We start from the raw sequence: 18,965 nt of genomic DNA on the forward strand, positions 1-18,965 counted from the left end.
AAGCGTCCTGATCACCCAGAGCTTGTGTTCAAGGGGGTGGTTTGAGCCAAAGAGCAGATATTGGTCAGTGTGAGTTGGTTTTCTGTAAACCCCTGTCTGGAGCTGTATGTTCTCTCCAATCGTAACATCACAGTCCAAGAAGGCTAAATGGTTGTTTCTGGCATCCTCACGTGTGAACTTGATATTGGCGTCCACCGAGTTGATGTGTTCTGTAAAGTCCTCAACTTCCTGTTGCTTGATTTTAACCCATGTGTCATCAACATATCTGAACCAGTGACTGGGAGAGATGCCCGTGAAAGACGTCAAGGCTGTCTTCTCCACTCGCTCCATGTACAGATTGGCCACAATGGGGGATACCGGAGACCCCATTGCACAGCCATGAATCTGCCTGTAGTAATTACCCCTAAACAGGAAATACGTGGTGTTAAGACAGATCTCCAACAGCTGGCAGATGTGGTCTGGTGTGAGTTTGGTCCTTTCAAGTAGAGACACATCCTCCAGCAGTCTCTGCCTCACAGCTGAGACAGCCTCAGCGGTGGGGATGCAGGTGAACAACGATGTCACATCAAAAGACACAATTGTTTCATCTGCCTCCAGCTGCAGGTCCTTGATCTTGTTCACAAAATCTTGTGTGTTCTCCACATGGTGTTCTGAGTTACCCACTAGAGGAGCCAAAATCCACTTGAGGTGCTTGGCCACATTGTACGTGATGGAATCTGTGCTACATACAATAGGCCTGAGTGGCATGTCCTGTTTGTGGATTTTGGGCAGTCCATAGATGCACGGAGTGGCGTCGTCAGGGTACAGTCTGTAGTATGTCTGCCTGTCGATGAGTCCCTCTTTCTCCAGGTTTTGGAGGTAGCTAATGATTTTCTTCTTATAGCCGCTCGTGGGGTCTCTCTTCAGATGTTTGTATGTATTGGAGTCACTGAGCAAGCTGTTGATCTTGGCCTTGTAGTCAGATGTGTTCAGGACCACCGTGCATCTGCCTTTATCCGCTGGCAGGATAAGGATGCTTTGGTCCTTTTGCAGTGCTGACAAAGCTTTCTGTTCTTCTCCTGTGATGTTGGACGGAGGAGGCTTAGCACTGTTCAGCACTGCTGTGACTCTTAGCCGGAGGTCCCCAGCTTCTACTGTCGGTTGGAAACCATTTGTAAGATTCAGACGGCTTTCGGTGGCTTTTCAGTCGAGTGAGTATGCATGAAATTGTTTAACAGCTGGGCATGTTCCAACTTGTCCTGTGAGACTTCCAACATGGAGGTGTTGTTTGTCCCGTGCCATGAGCGGCTGCGTTGCGATGCGCAAATCCGTCCGCACGTCTTTCATTACAAAATCTCCTTTAACAGTGGAATGTGCCGATAAAGTGTTGATCCCGACCTCTTCTGAAACTTCTCTGCTAGTCACACGACGTCCTGCATCAACAGAGCCTTAAATTTGGAAGTGATCTGCTCGTTCCAGCCTGTCAATGGCCGCTCGGGGCGCGATGCGCCTTCCGCCGCCGTGGGCCGTTTTTAATCCAGTTTTAATGGTCCTTAATCCATGTCATACTGATAGAATCTTCACCGAAATCCATCTGAATCTTTCGAATGGTTTCCAACTGGCTGTCTCTAACAGTTTCTGAAAAAAATTTCATGGAGCAAAGCAGCAGCCACTCAGCCATTTCCCTGACAACAAAAATCCGACGAGGGGGGTGGACCAGTGCTCACTCAAAGCCTGCCCACAGGCGAATGACGCAACCGACAGGCGTGAAAAAACTCACGCATGCGCACGAAGGTTCAAGCTTGTCTGATGCAAGCGCACATGATTCAAATCCATATAGTTTTTGAAAAAAATTAAAAGGTCGGATACTTTTCTCATAGACCTCGTATAAAGTCAAATATAAACTTTTGCCTCAACATGTCCAGAATCTGTTCAAAATGAGGGACTCCAGTTATAATTTGAGAGGAACATTATTTGAGAAACTAAAGATCCGAACTACTGTAAAAAAGTACGGCATATGAAGTACAGTCATATTTGGAATAATTGTCCTGATAATATTAAATTGCTTGGCACCTTAGTTGGCTTTAAAAAGCTTTACAAAATATATAATTACCCGTTATAGTTTGAAGAACTAGGTTGACCATTCTTCTTGTTGTGCTTGGGTTTGTGCACTGTTGCTTGTTTGGTTGTGTTGTGAAATTCTGGTGCATTGACTGAGCTGTATTGTTTGTGCACATTTCTTTTGTATTGTTGTTATGAGTATATATATTTATATATGTATACATTCTTTATTTTTATGGTATAAGGGGAAGGTATTTACAAGCTTTGCTTCTGCCTGCACCCTTTCAGCCACATGGGTTCATTGTACATTGTTCTTTTTATGAGTTTTGTTTTTGTCAGTGTTGTTATTCTGTGTGCTGAATAAACAAATTTATTCATTCATTCAACTAATTCTTATGTATTTGTGTGCACATCTAATTATGGTGGAGCTGGAGGACAGAAGCTGAGCTACCAACAGGTAGATCTGGGTTTGATACCCCAGTCATGCTACCCGCCTGTCTCCTTGGACAAGATATTTCATCTAGCTTGTCCCAATCAAGTCAGTTATAAATGGATACCAGCCGTGGTGCATGAAGTACCCTGCAATGGACTATCGTCCCACTCAGAAGAAGTGCATATAGTTTTATCTGCTTCATGTTACTTTATCTGGGGATAAACAAGGCCACTAATTGGCCCCAGGAGCTGCATCTACCAGACTTACATACTAATTAGACCCCCCAAAAATACTTCTTTGCATTGTGTATGAAAAGCAAAATCCTTTGTCACATTTTGGACAATGACCTACAATCTTGGAGAAGGCATTTTATATATTATACGCAGACTTGGATAAATGAATATGAGTGGCGATACCTTCACACAGGTCTGACTAGATGCCTGTAATTCAATACACAGGCAAAATATTATCATCTTTATCCTATAATGATGCATGTGTATTATGATAGCTGTGATGTCTTCCAGAATGACAGCAACCCCCCTTCCACAGGTTATAAGTAGGCACTGAGTAGTTGAGTATACATTCCCAGTTATCAGATCTTAACCCAGCTCAACATCTACTGCTGTGTTTGACAACACTTTCCACCAAAAAACACTAAACATCTTTTGATTGGATAAGAGTTATTACTCCAGGACATTCCCTGACCAACCAGTGAGCGGCACAATATGTTCTTGTGTATTGTGATGCTCAAACACACCACTTTCACTTGAAGCATCAGGAAATTCCACACTATATGCTCCCAAAGCATGGACTCAGCAGCAGGTATGTCACACTGAAATCACAATTTAGAAGCAGATACTCAGCAGCTTTTCTACACCATGCTTGGTTAGCAGCATCTGAATGGGTCTGAAAAAAATGAACATTCGGTGCAGGAAAAACCCCCCACAAAACTTCAACAGCACTTTTTCAGATGTTACCATCCTGGATTTAAGCAGACATTCTTACCTTGTTGGAGGCCATCTCGCTGACTGAGTGTCTCGTCTGCAGTGTCTCAAGCTGGTCCAGGCACCAGTCCAGCTCCTCTAGGGTCTCTGTAGCCAGCTTCTGGTAGGCCTCCTCTGCAGGAGCAAGACAGGAAGGCAAGGGGTCAGTAAGTGCCCGCTTCAGAGGGCTAGAGGATGGTCCGGGCCCGGGGTCTCCCATCCCACACACAGCTAAACTGGGATACCCCAAGTAGACACATGGGCGACTCTTCATGCTGGACCAGTAAGCCAGCTGTGTAAGCCTGGGAGTAGGGACTCGTCCTGTACCCTAACCCACAGATGAGTAGTCACAGGTGTACTGAGCCTCAATGACTGCTTGAAGAAGAGAAAACTCCAGTAGTCCTGTGGTTAAAATCCCAGATGTAAGATCCAGTAGTACGGCATATGGAGTACAGTCAGAATCCAATCTGGTGGTCCATAATAGAAACAGTCGATTAAAAACTAAAAGAAACACCCCACAGCATACACTACAGAGGAAACCCACCTGCTTCAAGAAAGCAAATAAGAAATGTGAAAAATAGTTTGACTGACGGGGATCACACTCAGTGCTTTACACGTATAAGCCTCACTCTGCCATTCATTAGAGAAGTGTAATTCCAGTCATGTAGCAGGATGAACAGCAGTCTGCTTAGCAGGCCCATGTCTGCCACAGGAGGGATGGAGGGAAGACGAGGATGGAGGCAGAGAGGATCCAGAGTGATGCTCACTACAAGTCAAGTTCCATGTTAATGCCGTCCAACTCGGAACAAGCAGAAAATCTGCCGGAGCATACTGACATGGTCACAACATACAAAGACATCTCCCAGATGCGCACAGATACAGATGAACAAGCGCGCACACTCACACCAGACGAAATGCTAACCATAACACATCATGATTTTGTCTCCTTAGCTTCTACTGCCAATAAACAAAAACAGCCATGCTGACCAAAAAAGAAAAATAAAAAAAATTAAAAGGCACAATCCGCTGCTGTGTGTGTGTGTGTGTGTGTGTGTGTGTGTGTGTGTGTGTGTGTGTGTGTGTGTGTGTGTGTGTGTGTGTGTGTGTGTGTGTGTGTGTGCGTGTGTGTGTGTGTGTGTGTGTGCGCGCGCTGGAGTGTTTCCTATAGATGCTGTGTGTGTGTATAGGGGGTGGGCTGCTGTTGCTTCGGCTTCCCTGGTAGCCAAACGTGCTGCTCTCCTCAAGCTGTAGCTAAGCCTGAGAGGACTGCACTGTGGATGGGAAAGGGAGAGTGACGAAACATGGGCTGGAGTCATGGAGTAGCAGAACGAGAGATAGGAGCTCCCTGTATCCAGTGGGGGTACGTGCATACACATAAAAACACAGATTAACAAATGCAGTCATATTACAACACGAAGATGGAAGCACTACAAGCTCAGCATCAGAGAATCCCTCATTTCTGCCTCCACCAACAATCTTATGTTTTCATTACCGCTTGTTGCTCTGTAAGTTTGTCAGCAGCATTACGGAAAAACTAAGTCTGATTTTCATGATGCTTGAAGGAAGGCTGGCCAAACAAAAACCCATTCAAAGTGGAGTGGATCAGGATCAATGGGCAGATGCAGGACTTTTTCCCCCTTTCTTAAACATTGTGATATTTGTTTTAAAAAAGATATTTCCATTCATTCTGAAGGAAATATATAAATCTTTATGAAAACATTTAGGCACATAATACTTTTGAAGGGGTAGGATTTGAAGCTCATCCACTGGAATCAAATACATTCTTTACCCAATCTTAATTCAATCAGTGTGGGAACAAACAGGACTAGAAGTGCGTACGATAGAAGACTGGACGACTACTATTGGCTTTGGCAAGGCCCCTTCTTTCCAAATGTCCATTTAGTTGTTTATTGTAACTTAAGACTACTCTTTGAAAATCAATTTATGTTTCTGCTAAATGTCACATTGTCAGAAACTAATGTTGATGTTTTGACCAGTGTTGGCGTGCAAAGCTGTAAATCAACCATACATGGTAATAAATTAGACCTAAAGTACAATTTGCACCTTTTTTCTGTATTTTTAGCTTTTTAATTTGGGATATTTTTGTGCCTTTTTTAGCCCATTTTTTGTTTCTTATTGACCTTGTGCTTTGATTCCACAGAAAGCCCTATAGAAATGGCTATTATAATATAGATAATTTTAATAACTAAGTGGCCTGAATATTTTGTGGGAAATTAGTGATATTAGCTCACAACAGTGAACAATGGACATTGATAATTACATTCTGGATTCACACACCATTTCAGCAGGGGGCGGGAAATCATCTACATATTAAAAGTGTCGTGTGTAATTTACTTTAGTAAATACATAATATAATTGTAAATGCGTTAATACATGGATAACACAAGAAAATGGAAACACTTATTTCCATTGTGGTCCATTTAAAAATCAAATGACAAAACTGAAGTAATAATAATGATAATAGTGTGTGTATATGAAAAAAACAACCTAAACAATTTGTAAACTTATTAAGACAGTAAATTAACATTACAAAAACAAAACAAAACGTAATTAATAGGAAATAAAAGGGTTGAGGTCTAAGGTTCTAAAAACATTCTGGACTCACATGCCATTCCAACTTATTATCCAAACTTTGCATAATTTATTACCATGCTTGAAAAATGTTGGCTACCTATTTTATAAACATTACCCAATCTGGAGACCGTGGATTCCCATGGGCAACACGCTAGTTTTTTATTAATAAGAAACATGTGATTTTGTTTTTTATATATATAAGTCACACTGGAGACTAATACTCTGGAAAATAATCATGTGATACTACAGAGGATTTGCAGAGAAATTACTCCCTGTGTTTTTGTAAGGTGCTATTATGATGATCACCTTTCTTTGCAGAGCTTGCTGTTGTATGAATTTCAGTCAAATGTATAATTTTGAGTTGTTTTCAGGCACACAGCATGCTATGAAAGCTTAAACATAGAGCAGAGAGATCACTGTGATAAGGGGATTGACTATTAACATATAGAGCTGAGTTTCATTGCTGGTCGTGATATTTGTCTGTGGACAAGACACTCCATCTACATCGTCCCAGTCCAAGAAAAAAAAAAAAAAAAGTGTTTTTTTGGGGGGGGGAAGCGGTGGTATTATTCACCTCAGCACTTACTATGCCGGGAAAATCACCACTGTCATGCGAATGTGCATTTGAAGATCATCAGTACACACAGTACACAGAGACAAGGAATGGCCAATTTATTTATTAAGAGCAGGGTAACTTGCACAACTTACAAAATTTAGTTTATACTGAAATCCAAGCATTATAATGTTGGTTTATTTTTGTAACGTAATGCAAAATGACAGCTCATTTTAATGACAACATATTTACCTGGGGTGAATTCTATAACAAATGATTATAATTTTTTTAAAACTGTGTGCATGAGGTTATGAAATTACTGGAAGTTTCCTTTGACCTCACGTCATGCGCGGTCCTGGGGGATGCATGCTAACATCAGTAAGATGTCATGTAAATCACTTCAGAGGTGTTATCTGGTTTCAAAAACAGCACTTTTAGATTTAATAATATTAATTTCTTGTTAGCCTTCACAAAATAAGAGAAACAGTATTTTCTGCCATCTTGGATTATTTTGTTCCAGCAACAACCAAACTGATGTCACTGTGCACCTGATTGACTGTCGGCGTGTGCTTCCCACCATCCCTCACGTAAGCTGAGGCATGTCCCCTCATGATCTATAACATAGATATGGTCACAATAACAGACTGTACCCTAAGTAGGTCTCTACCATAACCAAGTTCAAGCCTTAAATTTGTCCCTTTCAAGGGAACTATTTCATTTTTTTTCCCAGACAACACAAATTAAATTCATATCGGCAATTTCAATTCAATTTATTTAATTTATATAGTGCCAAATTACAACAAAGTTGCAATGTCATATTATGAATCCTCTATTTAAAGGCTAATGAATAAAATTACAGTGGTGCCAAACTTTTTTTTATGATTGATTTTAAATCCTAAAAAATCCAAAAGGCTGTACACCTCTTAAATGAATAAAATCAAAATCATCTTCATCTGGGGAGATTCCACTGCAGTGCTGCAAACACACCATTTTCAAGGCACATTCATTTTTCATTTGGTAAATGTTCAGTCAATCACATTTTCAGTTAAAATATGTATGATTATCTTATTTTCTGTATACCTGCAAGTGGCTGTTTGGACATCATTTTGCGCTTACAGTCATTAACATACTGCCGTCTATGTCATGTTACCACCCGCTGTCATTTACATAATAATCTGAGCAGATACCTGCAAAATCTTCACCAACCCAGTGTACAAAATATTGGAATGGCCATGCAATTAGTATTCGCTATATGGAAACTTAGTACAGTGCATCAATACCCCATAATGACAAAGTGAAAAGTTGGGTTTTTTTTTTTTAGATTTTGCAAATTTATTAAAAAATAAACAAATAAATCACATGTACATAAATATTTACAGCATTTGCCATGAAGCTCAAAATTGAGCTCACGTGCCTCCTGTTTCCATTTATCACCCTTGAGATGTTTCTACAGCCTAACTGGAGTCCACCTGGGGTAAATTCAGTTGATTGAACATGATTTAGAAAGGCACACACCTGTCTACATATAAGGTCCTACAGTTGATGGTGCATGTCAGAACACATTCCAAGCATGAAGTCAAAGAAATTGTCTGTCGATCTCCCAGACAAGATTGTCTCGAGGCACAAATCTGGGGAAGGGTACAGAAACACGTCTGCTGCTTTGAAGTTTCCCAATGAGCACAGTGGCCTCAATTATCTGTAAACGGAAGAGGTTCGGATCCACCAGGACTCTTCCTAGACTTGGCAGCCTGTCTAAGCTTAGTCAGGGAGGTGACCAAGACCCCAATGGCCACTCTGTAAGAGCTCCAGCATTTCTCTGTGGAGAGAACCTTCTAGAGGGGCAACCATCTCTGCAGCAAACCACCAATCAGGCCTGTATGGTAGACTGACCAGACGGAAGCCACTCTTTAGTAAAAGGCACATAGCAGCCCACCTGGAGTTTGCCAAAGGCACCTGAAGGACTCTCAAGCCAGGAGAAACAACGTCTGTTGAGACAAAGATCTCTTTGGCATGAGTATCAGGCATCATGCTTGGAAGCAATGCTCATCACCTAGCCAATACCATCCCTACAGTGAAGCATGGTGGTGGCAACATCATGCAGTGGGGATGTTTTTCAGCAGAAGGAAGTGGAAGACTATTTAGGCTTGAGGGAAAGATGAATGCAGGAATGTACAGAGACATCCTGGATGAAAACCTGCTCCAGAGCACTCTTGACCTCAGACTGGGGTGATGGTTCATCTTACAACAGGACAATGCCTGAAGCACACAGCCAAGATATCAAAGGCGTGGCTTCAGGACAACTCTGTGGATGTCCTTGAGTGGCCCAGCCAGAGCTCAAACCTGAATCCGATTGATTATCTCTGGGGAGAGCTGAAAATGGCTGTGCACCAACACTCCCCATCCAACCTGATGGAGCTTAAGAGGTGCTGTAAAGATGAATGAGCAAAAATGCCCAATGATAGGTGCACCAAGCTTGTGGCATCATATTCAAGAAGACTTAAGGCTGTAATTGCTGCCAAAAGTGCATCAAAAAACTATTGATCAAAGGGTGTGAATACTTATGGACATGTGATTTCTTAGTTTTTTAAATTTTAATAAATTTGCAACAATTTCAAAAATATTTTTTCATGTTGTCATTATGGGGTATTGTGAGTGGAATTTTGAGGGAAAAAGGAATTTACTCCATTTTGAAATAATGCTGTAACACAAGATGTGGAAAAAGTGAAGCGTTGTGAATACTTTCTGGATGCACCGTATAAGACCCCTTTCTTTCCCACACTTTTCCTCCACTGATCTCTGAACATCCTTCCTCCTCCTCCTTCCTCTTTTGTCTCCTTTCCGTCTCGCTCCTTTTTCATTGGCTGAGTCTTCTTTTCATTTTCTCTCTCTCTCTCTCTCTCTCTCTCTCTCTCTCTCTTTCTCTCTCTCTCTCTCTCTCCTTGGTGTGGTGTCAGTGGCTGGGGTGCTAGTCTTTCTGACAGCAACTGCACTGACGTCAATGACATTCTTCTCGTGCTTAGTGCGACATCAGACACCGGTGCTGGAGAGGCCACTCTGCTGCACAGATGCAAGGCAGCAGCCAAATTACGGACTGGAACACTCAGCGCTGAAACTGAACTGCCACAGGGAGACACCAGGACAGGAGGAGAAAAATGCAAGAGCACCAAAAAACAAAAAAAAAAACAAAAAACAAAACAACAAACAACAAAAACAAAAAAATGAAAACAAAAACAAACAAACAAAAAAAAAACAGCCAAAACAATGATACATCAGCAATGTATGTTGTGATTATTCAATTTTCACAATTGTCCAAAAATTGTGATTGGGACATCCCAATCAAGTGTTTTTTATTTATTTATTTTTTTGCCCACAATCCTGAGCCGAGTCTTTTATTATGGAGTATGTGCCAATACACAGTTAAAGGATTCATATTGTGGAAAACCAGTTTTTATCAATGGTTTCATTCAATTTGATTGGGGATTCATATTAAACATCAGACGGCAAATGGAAACGCCTGTGCTAGCAACAAAATACAGAAACTATTGCTTCCCTTGGACCTGCCCACATAGCATGTGCATGAAAGATTTGGCAAAATCTGGGTTTACATACAGCTGCAAAAAGCAGTGCACACAATCTGATATTTGTATTTTCTAATGTAATGTGCTTTGCACGGGACACAAAAACTGTAAGTACATTAAAGTCAATTCAATGGATAGGCTTGATAATCTAACAGTTCTGCAATCCATTGAGGAAAAAAACGGCCTGCACTTCAAGCTGCTTGCTAATGTTTTTTAAAATATAGTTCATTTATTTTATTTAGAAAATACTGTATTCACAATACAGATGCACCGCTGTCCGTAACTAGAGAGAAGGATTTCCATTGTCTACATTGACAGATTGTCCTCTGACTGACCAATGTGTTGCAAAGACTCTGGACATAGTAGATGTGTGACATATTTCAATAACATTGAGCCAAGTCCCAAATCATCTTGGAATTTATTGTAAATATATGAAAATAGTACAAATAATCTGTTGGAATCACAACTGTGAGTTGTTTCTTTGGTGTACACAATAAATACATAATAATGTGGGGGATTATTCACTTATCGAATATTTCCCATGATGCTTTTACATTTTGGCTTATCTCTACCAACTGCTAGGTGGCACACCATATTATGAAACCAATCATTTGATTTAGTGCAGTGTTGTAGTAACATTCCCTTCAAAGAAAGGGGTATGTTATGAATACGAGGGCGTCAATAAAGTAACGGTCCTTTTTATTTTTTTCAAAAACTATATGGATTTCTTCATATGTTTTTACGTCAGACATGCTTGAACCCTCGTGCGCATGCGTGAGTTTTTCCACGCCTGTCGGTGACGTCATTCGCCTGTGAGCACTCCTTGTGGGAGGAGTCGTCCAGCCCCTCGTCGAATTCCTTTGTCTGAGAAGTTGCTGAGAGACTGGCGCGTTGTTTGATCAAATTTTTTCTAAACCTGTGAGACACATCGAAGTGGACACGGTTCGAAAAATTAAGCTGGTTTTCAGTGAAAATTTTAACGGCTGATGAGAGATTTTGAGGTGATTCTGTCGCTTAAGGACTTCCCACAGTGCGAGACATCGCTCAGCGCTCTCAGCCACCGTCGTCAGCCTGTTCAAGCTGAAAACCTCCACATTTCAGGCTCTATTGATCCAGGACGTCGTGAGAGAACAGAGACGTTACAGAAGAAGTCGGTTTCAGCATTTTATCCGGATATTCCACTGTTAAAGGAGATTTTTTTAATGAAAGACGTGCGGACGGGTCCGCGCGTCGGGACGCAGCCGACGCGGCGCGGCGGCACAGGAAAAACATCTCCAGCTGATAAACAATTTCTCATATACTCACTCCACTGAAGCCATCAAAAGCCGCCTGGATTTTACAAATGGTTATCACACGGAGGTGTTTTTCCTGTCCGCCGCACCGCGTCGGCTGCGTCCCACGCGCGGACCCGTCCGCACGTCTTTCATTAAAAAAAATCTCCTTTAACAGGGAATATCCGGATAAAATGCTGAAACCGACTTCTTCTGAAACTTCTCTGTTCTCTCACGACGTCCTGGTCAATAGAGCCTGAATGTGGAGGTTTTCAGACGGCGGCTGAGAGCGGCTTGAGCGACGTCTCGCACCGTGGGAAGTCCTTAAAGCGACAGAATCACCTCAAAATCTCTCATCAGCCGTTAAATTTTCACTGAAAACCAGCTTAATTTTTCAAACCGTGTCCACTTCGATGTGTCTCACAGGTTTAGAAAAAATTTTGATCAAACACGCACCAAGTCTCTCAGCAACTTCTCAGACAAAGGAATTCCGACAAGGGGCTGGACGACTCCTCCCACAAGGAGTGCTCACAGGCGAATGACGTCACCGACAGGCGTGGAAAAACTCACGCATGCGCACGAGGGTTCAAGCATGTCTGACGTAAAAACATATGAATGAAATCCATATAGTTTTTGAAAAAAAAAAAAGGACCGTTGCTTTATTGACAGACCTCGTATAGTATTTTATTTCTGGGTGGCTTGGTATCAGTAGTTAGTTAAATGTATGGTAAGACAGAGGAGAGTGCAGAAGTACTACTGGTGTCCAAATCGTGGTAGTAATGTGCCAACAGATTGCCAAGTACCAATAAATGCTACAAAAAAAGGGAGAAAAAGAGAAGACCAGATAAGCCAAAGTATACTGTGAGTTGGAACTCAAATGGAATGAACTGAAATGTGAAAAGGGACAAAATAAATGGAGGGTTTGAGGCCACAGGAGAAGCTGAAGCTAACAGAAAGTGTTTATGGTAACTGGCGTGCTGTCAAGCAGCCATGGGATTGGACTTGAAGGTAGATGTGTCTGTTATTATGTCGCTTATGAAATAGGCCGCAGATGGACTACATTAATACCTATGTTAAAAAAGGCCTTGAACTAATCCAAAACCAATATTTGAGTTTGGATAGTGACACCTTTAGTATGTAAAAAAATAAGCACACACACACACACACACACCAACACCACACACACACACACACACCACACACACACCACCACCACACACACACCACACACACACACACACACACACACCACACACACCAAGGAGAGAAGTGAGGGGGTCCCTTCTCGGGGCCATCCAATCTCTGTACCTGCAAAGCGAGAGCTGTGTTCAGGTGCTCAGCAGTAAGTCAGACTTGTTTCTGGTGGGGGTTGGCCTCTGCCAGGGCTGCGCCTTGTCATTAATCCTGTTTGTGCTATTCATGGACAGGATATCGAGGCTTAGTCGGGGGCAGGAGGATTTCCAGTTTGGTGGATTCAGGGTTTCATCACTGCTTTTTGCAGATGATGTGGTCCTGTTGGCTTCATTGGCCTGTGACCTCCAACACTCACTGGATCGGTTCACAGCCGAATGTGAAGTGGCTGGGATGAGGATCAGCAACTCTAAATCTGAGGCCATGGTTCTCAGCAGGAAACTGATGGATTGCCTACTCCAGGTAGGGAGTACGGTCTTGCCCTAGGTGAAGGAGTTCAAGTACATCGGGGTCTTGTTTACGAGTGAGGGGACAATGGAGCATAAGATTAGCTGGAGAATCGGTGCAGCAGGGGTGGTGTTGCATTTACTCTGCCGTACTGTTGTGATAAAAAGGGAGCTGAGCCAAAAGGCGAAGCACTTGACCTACTGGTCAATCTTTGTTCCTACTCTCACCTATGGTCATGAGGGTTGGTCATGACTGAAAGGACTAGACTGTGGGTACAAGTGGCTGAAATGGGTTTCCTTAGGGGGTGGCTGGTGTCTCCCTTAGAGACAGGGTGAGGAGCACGGAGAAGAGCTGTTTCTCCTTGGCGTTGAAAGGAGCCAGCTGAGGTGGTTCAGGCATCTGGTAAGGATGCCCCCTGGGCGCCTACCTAGGGAGGTGTTCCAAGCACGTCCATCTGGGAGGAGACCCTGGGGAAGACCCAGGAGTAGGTGGAGAGATTATATCTCCACACTGCCCTGGAAACACCTCAGGATCCTCCAGTCGGAGGTGGTCAATGTGGCCTGGGAAAGGGAAATCTGGGGTCCCCTGCTGGAGCTGTTGCCCCACGATCTGATCCCGGATAAGCAAGTGAAGATGAGTGATGAGTGACACCCACAACAGCAACAAAAACAACTCCTTTTTATATCAAGAAAGGAATCCTTCCAGTGGACTATGCCACATGAACATTTTTTTTGGTTTGATCACATTTTTGTATTGCTCATTGGTCAGTCATTTTGAAATCTGATGGATAAATATTCGCGGCAACTTCCACATTAAATACTAGTTTGCATAATCTTGCCAGAGGCTTTTGTGATAGTAAGGTTACATCTAAATTGGAAAAAAGACAATTGCCATGTTTGTTATTGAAATGCTGTAACAGCAGGTTGTGCAAGCACTCCAAGTCAATGTGTTATGTACATTGCATCCGGAAAGTATTCACAGGGCTTCATTTTTTCCACATTTTGTCATGTTACAGCCTTATTCCAAATATTAGAAATAAAAAAGTTAGGAATCACATGTACATAAGAATTCACACCCTTTGCTCAATGCTTTGTTGATGCATCTTTGGCAGCAATTACAGCCTCAAGTCTTCTTAAACATGATGCCACAAGCTTGATGCACCTATCTTTGGGTAGTTTTGTCCATTCCTCTTTGCAGCACCTCTCAAGCTCCATCAGGATGGATGGGGAGCGTCGGTGCACAGCCATTTTCAGATCTCTCCAGAGATGTACAATCAGATTCAGGTCTGGGCTCTAGCTGGGCCACTCAAGGACATTCACAGAGTTGTACTGAAGCCACTTGATATCTTGATACAGCCTTTGATATTTTGGCTGTGTGGTTAGGGTCACTGCCCTGCTGAAAGATGATCCATCACCCCAGTCTGAGGTCAAAAGTGCTCTGAAACAGGTTTTCATCCAGGATGTCTCTCAGTTCCTGCCTCAGAAAAACACTCCACAGCATGATGCTGCCACCACGCTTCACTGTAGGGATGGTGCCTGTTTTCCTCCAAACATGACACCTGGCATTCACACCAAAGAGTTCAATATTTGTCTCATCAGACCAGAGAGTTCATGGTCTGAGAGTCCTTCAGGTGCCTTTTGACAAACTCCAGGTGGGCTACCACATTCTTTTTACTAAGGAGTGGCTTCCATCTGGCCACTCCACCATACAGGCTTGACTGTAGAAAGGAGAACCTTCCAGAAGGAAAACCATCTTCTTGGTCACCTCCCTGACTAAGGCCCTTCTCTCCCAATCACTCAGTTTAGATGGGCGGCCAGATCTAGGAAGAGTGCTGGTGGATCCAACCATCTTCCATTTACAGATGATGGAGGCCACTGTGCTCACAGAAATGTTTCTGTACCCTTCCCCAAATTTGTGCCTTGACACAATCCTGTCTCTTGAGGTCGACAGACAATTCCTTTGACTTCATGCTTGGTTTGTGCTCTGACATGCACTGTTAACTGTCGGACCTTATATGTAGACAGGTGTGCATCTTTCCAAATAATGTCCAATCAACTGAATTTACCACAAGCTGTTGAAACATCTCAAGGACGATCAGTGGAAATAGGATGCACCTCAGCTCAATTTTGAGCTTCATGGCAAAGGTTGTGAACATGTATGAACATGTGATTTCTTAGTTTTTTATTTTTAATAAATTTGAAAGTTTTCAAAAAACTTTTTTCACGTTGTCATTATAGGGTGTAGTGAGTAGAATTTTCAAGGAAAAAAAGAATTTGCCCCATTTTGCAATCAGGCTGTAACATAAACTGTGGAAAACGCTGTGAATACTTTCCAGATGCACTGTATTTCAAAGTTGTGGAGTTGAGAGAGGAAGGAAGGAAGGCTGCAGGAAGCATTTGCAAAACAAACTATTTTGTTGATCAAAGATTTGTAAATTTTGTGAATATACCAATGACTGTGTGTGCATACCAATAGCATTTCTTTTTACACGAGTTGGATATAAGCAATTGCACCGAAAGAGGTAAGTCTGGTCCTGAAGGTCAAACACTGCCTTTATTTTTTCTTTTACCTGTACTCTGATTCTGTAGCGTGAAGCTGATGAGAGTCAAGAACTCCACCTGGATGGGACACCAGTACAATGCAAGTTACTTCCCCAAACAACCCGTTTACAGTTGTGTGGATTGTGAAAATGCAAATGAAATGTCTTGTCCAAGGACACAGACAGGTAGCATGATCAGGACTCAAACCCAGATCTATATTTGTGTAGTCTAATTACCTATCCCATGGAGCTACCTACAGGTAACTCCGTTACAATAAGAATATATATTTGTAAAGATCACATTAGAATGTCGCCTCAGTAGTTCTACTCAATATGTGGAGGTGACATGGTTCCGTGCAGTGTGTGCATAGATGGCAGGTGGTGTACCGCTGTAGCATGGTGCCAGCCACAGTTGCACACACAGTTATCTATTTAGACTCGTGCATGGGAGGTTAAGACAGGTCTGGACCACAGAGCTGACTGCAGCCAAACCACCAGCCTGCTATGATGAAGACTACCTGCCTGATAAAGCTAACTGACATGATACTCAATGCCAAGCAAGGGCAGACCTGAAAAAGCTGCCATTGCAGAGCCTGAGAGAGCCAGCAAGAGTTGTTTGAGTGCACCACCTGCTCTGATGGCATCTATATTCTGCTGGCAAAACTGTTCACAATAACTTATTTTATGGTGTATCATTCCAAACGCTTTGATGGCTATCATCTTCAATTTGGTCACATTTTAAGGTCGTATCATCAACCAGTTATTCAGACTTGTTCAAAATAAATCCTGAAGTAACTATACATTCCAGTGGAAAATAATTTGAATTTGCAAATTATTTTTAAGTGCCCAATTATAAATGTTAACAGTTGCCTGGGTGGCTGCCATCTAAAACCCAGGGCAATTCTATGATATTGTGGATGTGGCGAAGCACAGCACCAGTGCATGTGCCCAGACTTGACTTGTGACCTCCATCTTTATTCACATCACCATTTATATAACGGCTGAGTGGATCCTTGTCATTTGATTGGTGCTTTGTATGTCACATGACATGGATTAATTCATCCCATTTGTGTTGCATTGCATTTAGAGTGTGGCTTGGCTCCATTTAGAGTGCATATTTGTATGTGCAAATGATATGTTTCGTATCATTGCACTCTGCTCACACATGTACACGCGCACGTCCTCATGCACGCACACACACGATTGCACATGCACAAGTGTGCACGCGTGTGATCACGCACGCATGTGTGCACCCACACGTTTGTGCATGAGCACGCACAACACGCATGCGCTCGCACAACACGCACGCACATACAAATAATCCAAAAAAAAAAAATCACTGTGCTGTCTGGAGGCTGCTAGCAGGAAGAAAAGAAAAGCTGGACTCATTTCTGCCGTGATTTTTCGCTGCACTGAGGACATACACAATCGACCAAGCCAGTTGCGTGTGCGCACGCGTGCACGCGGGGGACAACGACATGATGATTTGATTGAGCTAGCTGATGCTGCTACACACATACACATACACACAAAACGTCAAACTCCATTGTAAGCCGTCTGGATGCATGAAGACCTGAAACGCTGATGAGGAACTACACAAAGTCTTTTTTATGGAAGTCTGAAGTCACTGCACAGCATCACTGGACTACATGTTACAGTGGAACACCAAAATGTAAGCCCCTTTTCTGTTGTGTATAAATTAATAAAGTCTCAAATGACAAGGATCTATTTTAGCCGTTATATAAAACAAATAATGAATGTTTGTACATTATTTCAATGAAACAAATATTTGCCGAGTTGAATGGTATGTTCCAGCTTTCACCTCATGAAATATTCATACCATTGAACTCATAAACATTCATTATTTGTATGCTATGCACTTGTAGATAGTAATGAAAATATAGTGGAAAGCATCTATTGTTGTTGTTCATATGTGTTATTGGAGGGCTTCATAGGCATGTCCTACAAACAGCAGGTAGGTTACAATCATGTGATACTGCTACAAAGGAAAATGACCATCAAGGACAAGTCTATTTTCAACATCTATGGCTCCAGTTTCACAACAAACACTTTCAAAGTAGGCCAGCTGAGCTGTGCAGTAGATTGTGCATCAGACTTTCTCAGTCAGACAGGGCTAATAGTAATAGAACAAAGTGACTGTTGTCTCTTCCCTGTGCATTCATAAGCCTTCTGAACTGAGCACCGTGCTCAAAGCACATGCACAGCCAAGGTGGCTGAAAGTTCACAACTTCGGAAAAATGATGATTATTCCCAACTGCAGTGGTGGGCACAGCTAACTGAAAAGTTACCTTTGATAACCATTAAACCACTAAATGAAAAGATAACTTTTATAACACTAAACCGATAAACCGCTAAAAAATTTAGCGGAACTTACTGATAATTTTTAGTATTGACTTGCTACACTGTAGGCTACTGATAAGCCAGTTTTGAGTTTAAGCACCGCAGGGGCTGCTGGGTAAATTCAAAGGCGATCACAAACACAAACAAACACACAATCAATCAATCAATCATCAATCAATCAATCAATAAATAAAATAAAACCCCAAACACTGTCATCACCTATATCAAAAGCCGTAAATCACAGTATTAGAAGCCACAGTTTATCTGTATATTATATATTTATAAACTGTCAACAGAGCTACATTCACAAACACAAATGCATGAAAAATAAATAAATAAAATAAAATCCCAAACACAGGCTGAGCTCCTCACAGCGGCCTGACTTGCAGGTACGCAACAGTCAGGAACTAACATTTCTGCCAACTTTTTTATGCTGGTAAACTGAGTAAAGTTTAACGGTCAAAAACATTTGTAAACCCGAAAATCATACATTAATTTAGCAGAAGCTAACTGGTTAACTGAAAAGCTAATCTGCTAATGAAAAAGTTAGCTTTGCTGATTAGTGGTTAGTGGATAAGTGGAACTGTGCCCACCACTGCCCAACTGTTTCTGAGTGTCTGCTTGCCAGGATCAGTGGGTAAGATTAATGTACTTCAGAAAGAATTATAAATAAAATGATTGTTACCTTCTAGTCAGACAATATCCTCATCTCTTGTGGGGAAAAAGAAGTAACAAACAGATCAGTTTGGGTTTTTTTTTTTTGGTACTTTTTCATGATTTTGACAAAGGCTAATTTATATTCACTGATACTGTTCATATTGTAATTTAATACAACAATTAAGCGTTTACTTTAAAATATTCTGTAAAACACTGGACACATTGTTTTCATTCAGGACCACAGACAAAAGACCTTTATTTTCATTACTCAAGTTATTTTAAAAGTAAAATATGCAAAGTACCATACCTTTTTATTT

The 18,965-nt window shown here is 41.9% G+C and overlaps 1 protein-coding gene across 4 annotated transcripts in view; it reads right to left on the reverse strand.

Moving 5' to 3' along the window:
• The window catches only part of pde4d (phosphodiesterase 4D, cAMP-specific), a 769,874-nt gene that overhangs the window by 64,168 nt on the left and 686,741 nt on the right, over positions 1–18,965 (reverse strand). The window contains exon 1 of one of the 4 annotated variants that reach the window (XR_004560795.1): positions 3,479–4,436. The exons of the other annotated variants lie outside the window; for them this stretch is intronic. The gene's annotated coding sequence lies outside the window, so the exon portion shown is untranslated. Of the gene's footprint in view, positions 1–3,478; positions 4,437–18,965 lie in introns of those variants that run through there. 4 annotated transcript variants of the gene reach the window in all.

Source organism: Thalassophryne amazonica, chromosome 5 (genome assembly GCF_902500255.1).
Source record: "Thalassophryne amazonica chromosome 5, fThaAma1.1, whole genome shotgun sequence".
NCBI lineage: Eukaryota > Metazoa > Chordata > Actinopteri > Batrachoidiformes > Batrachoididae > Thalassophryne > Thalassophryne amazonica.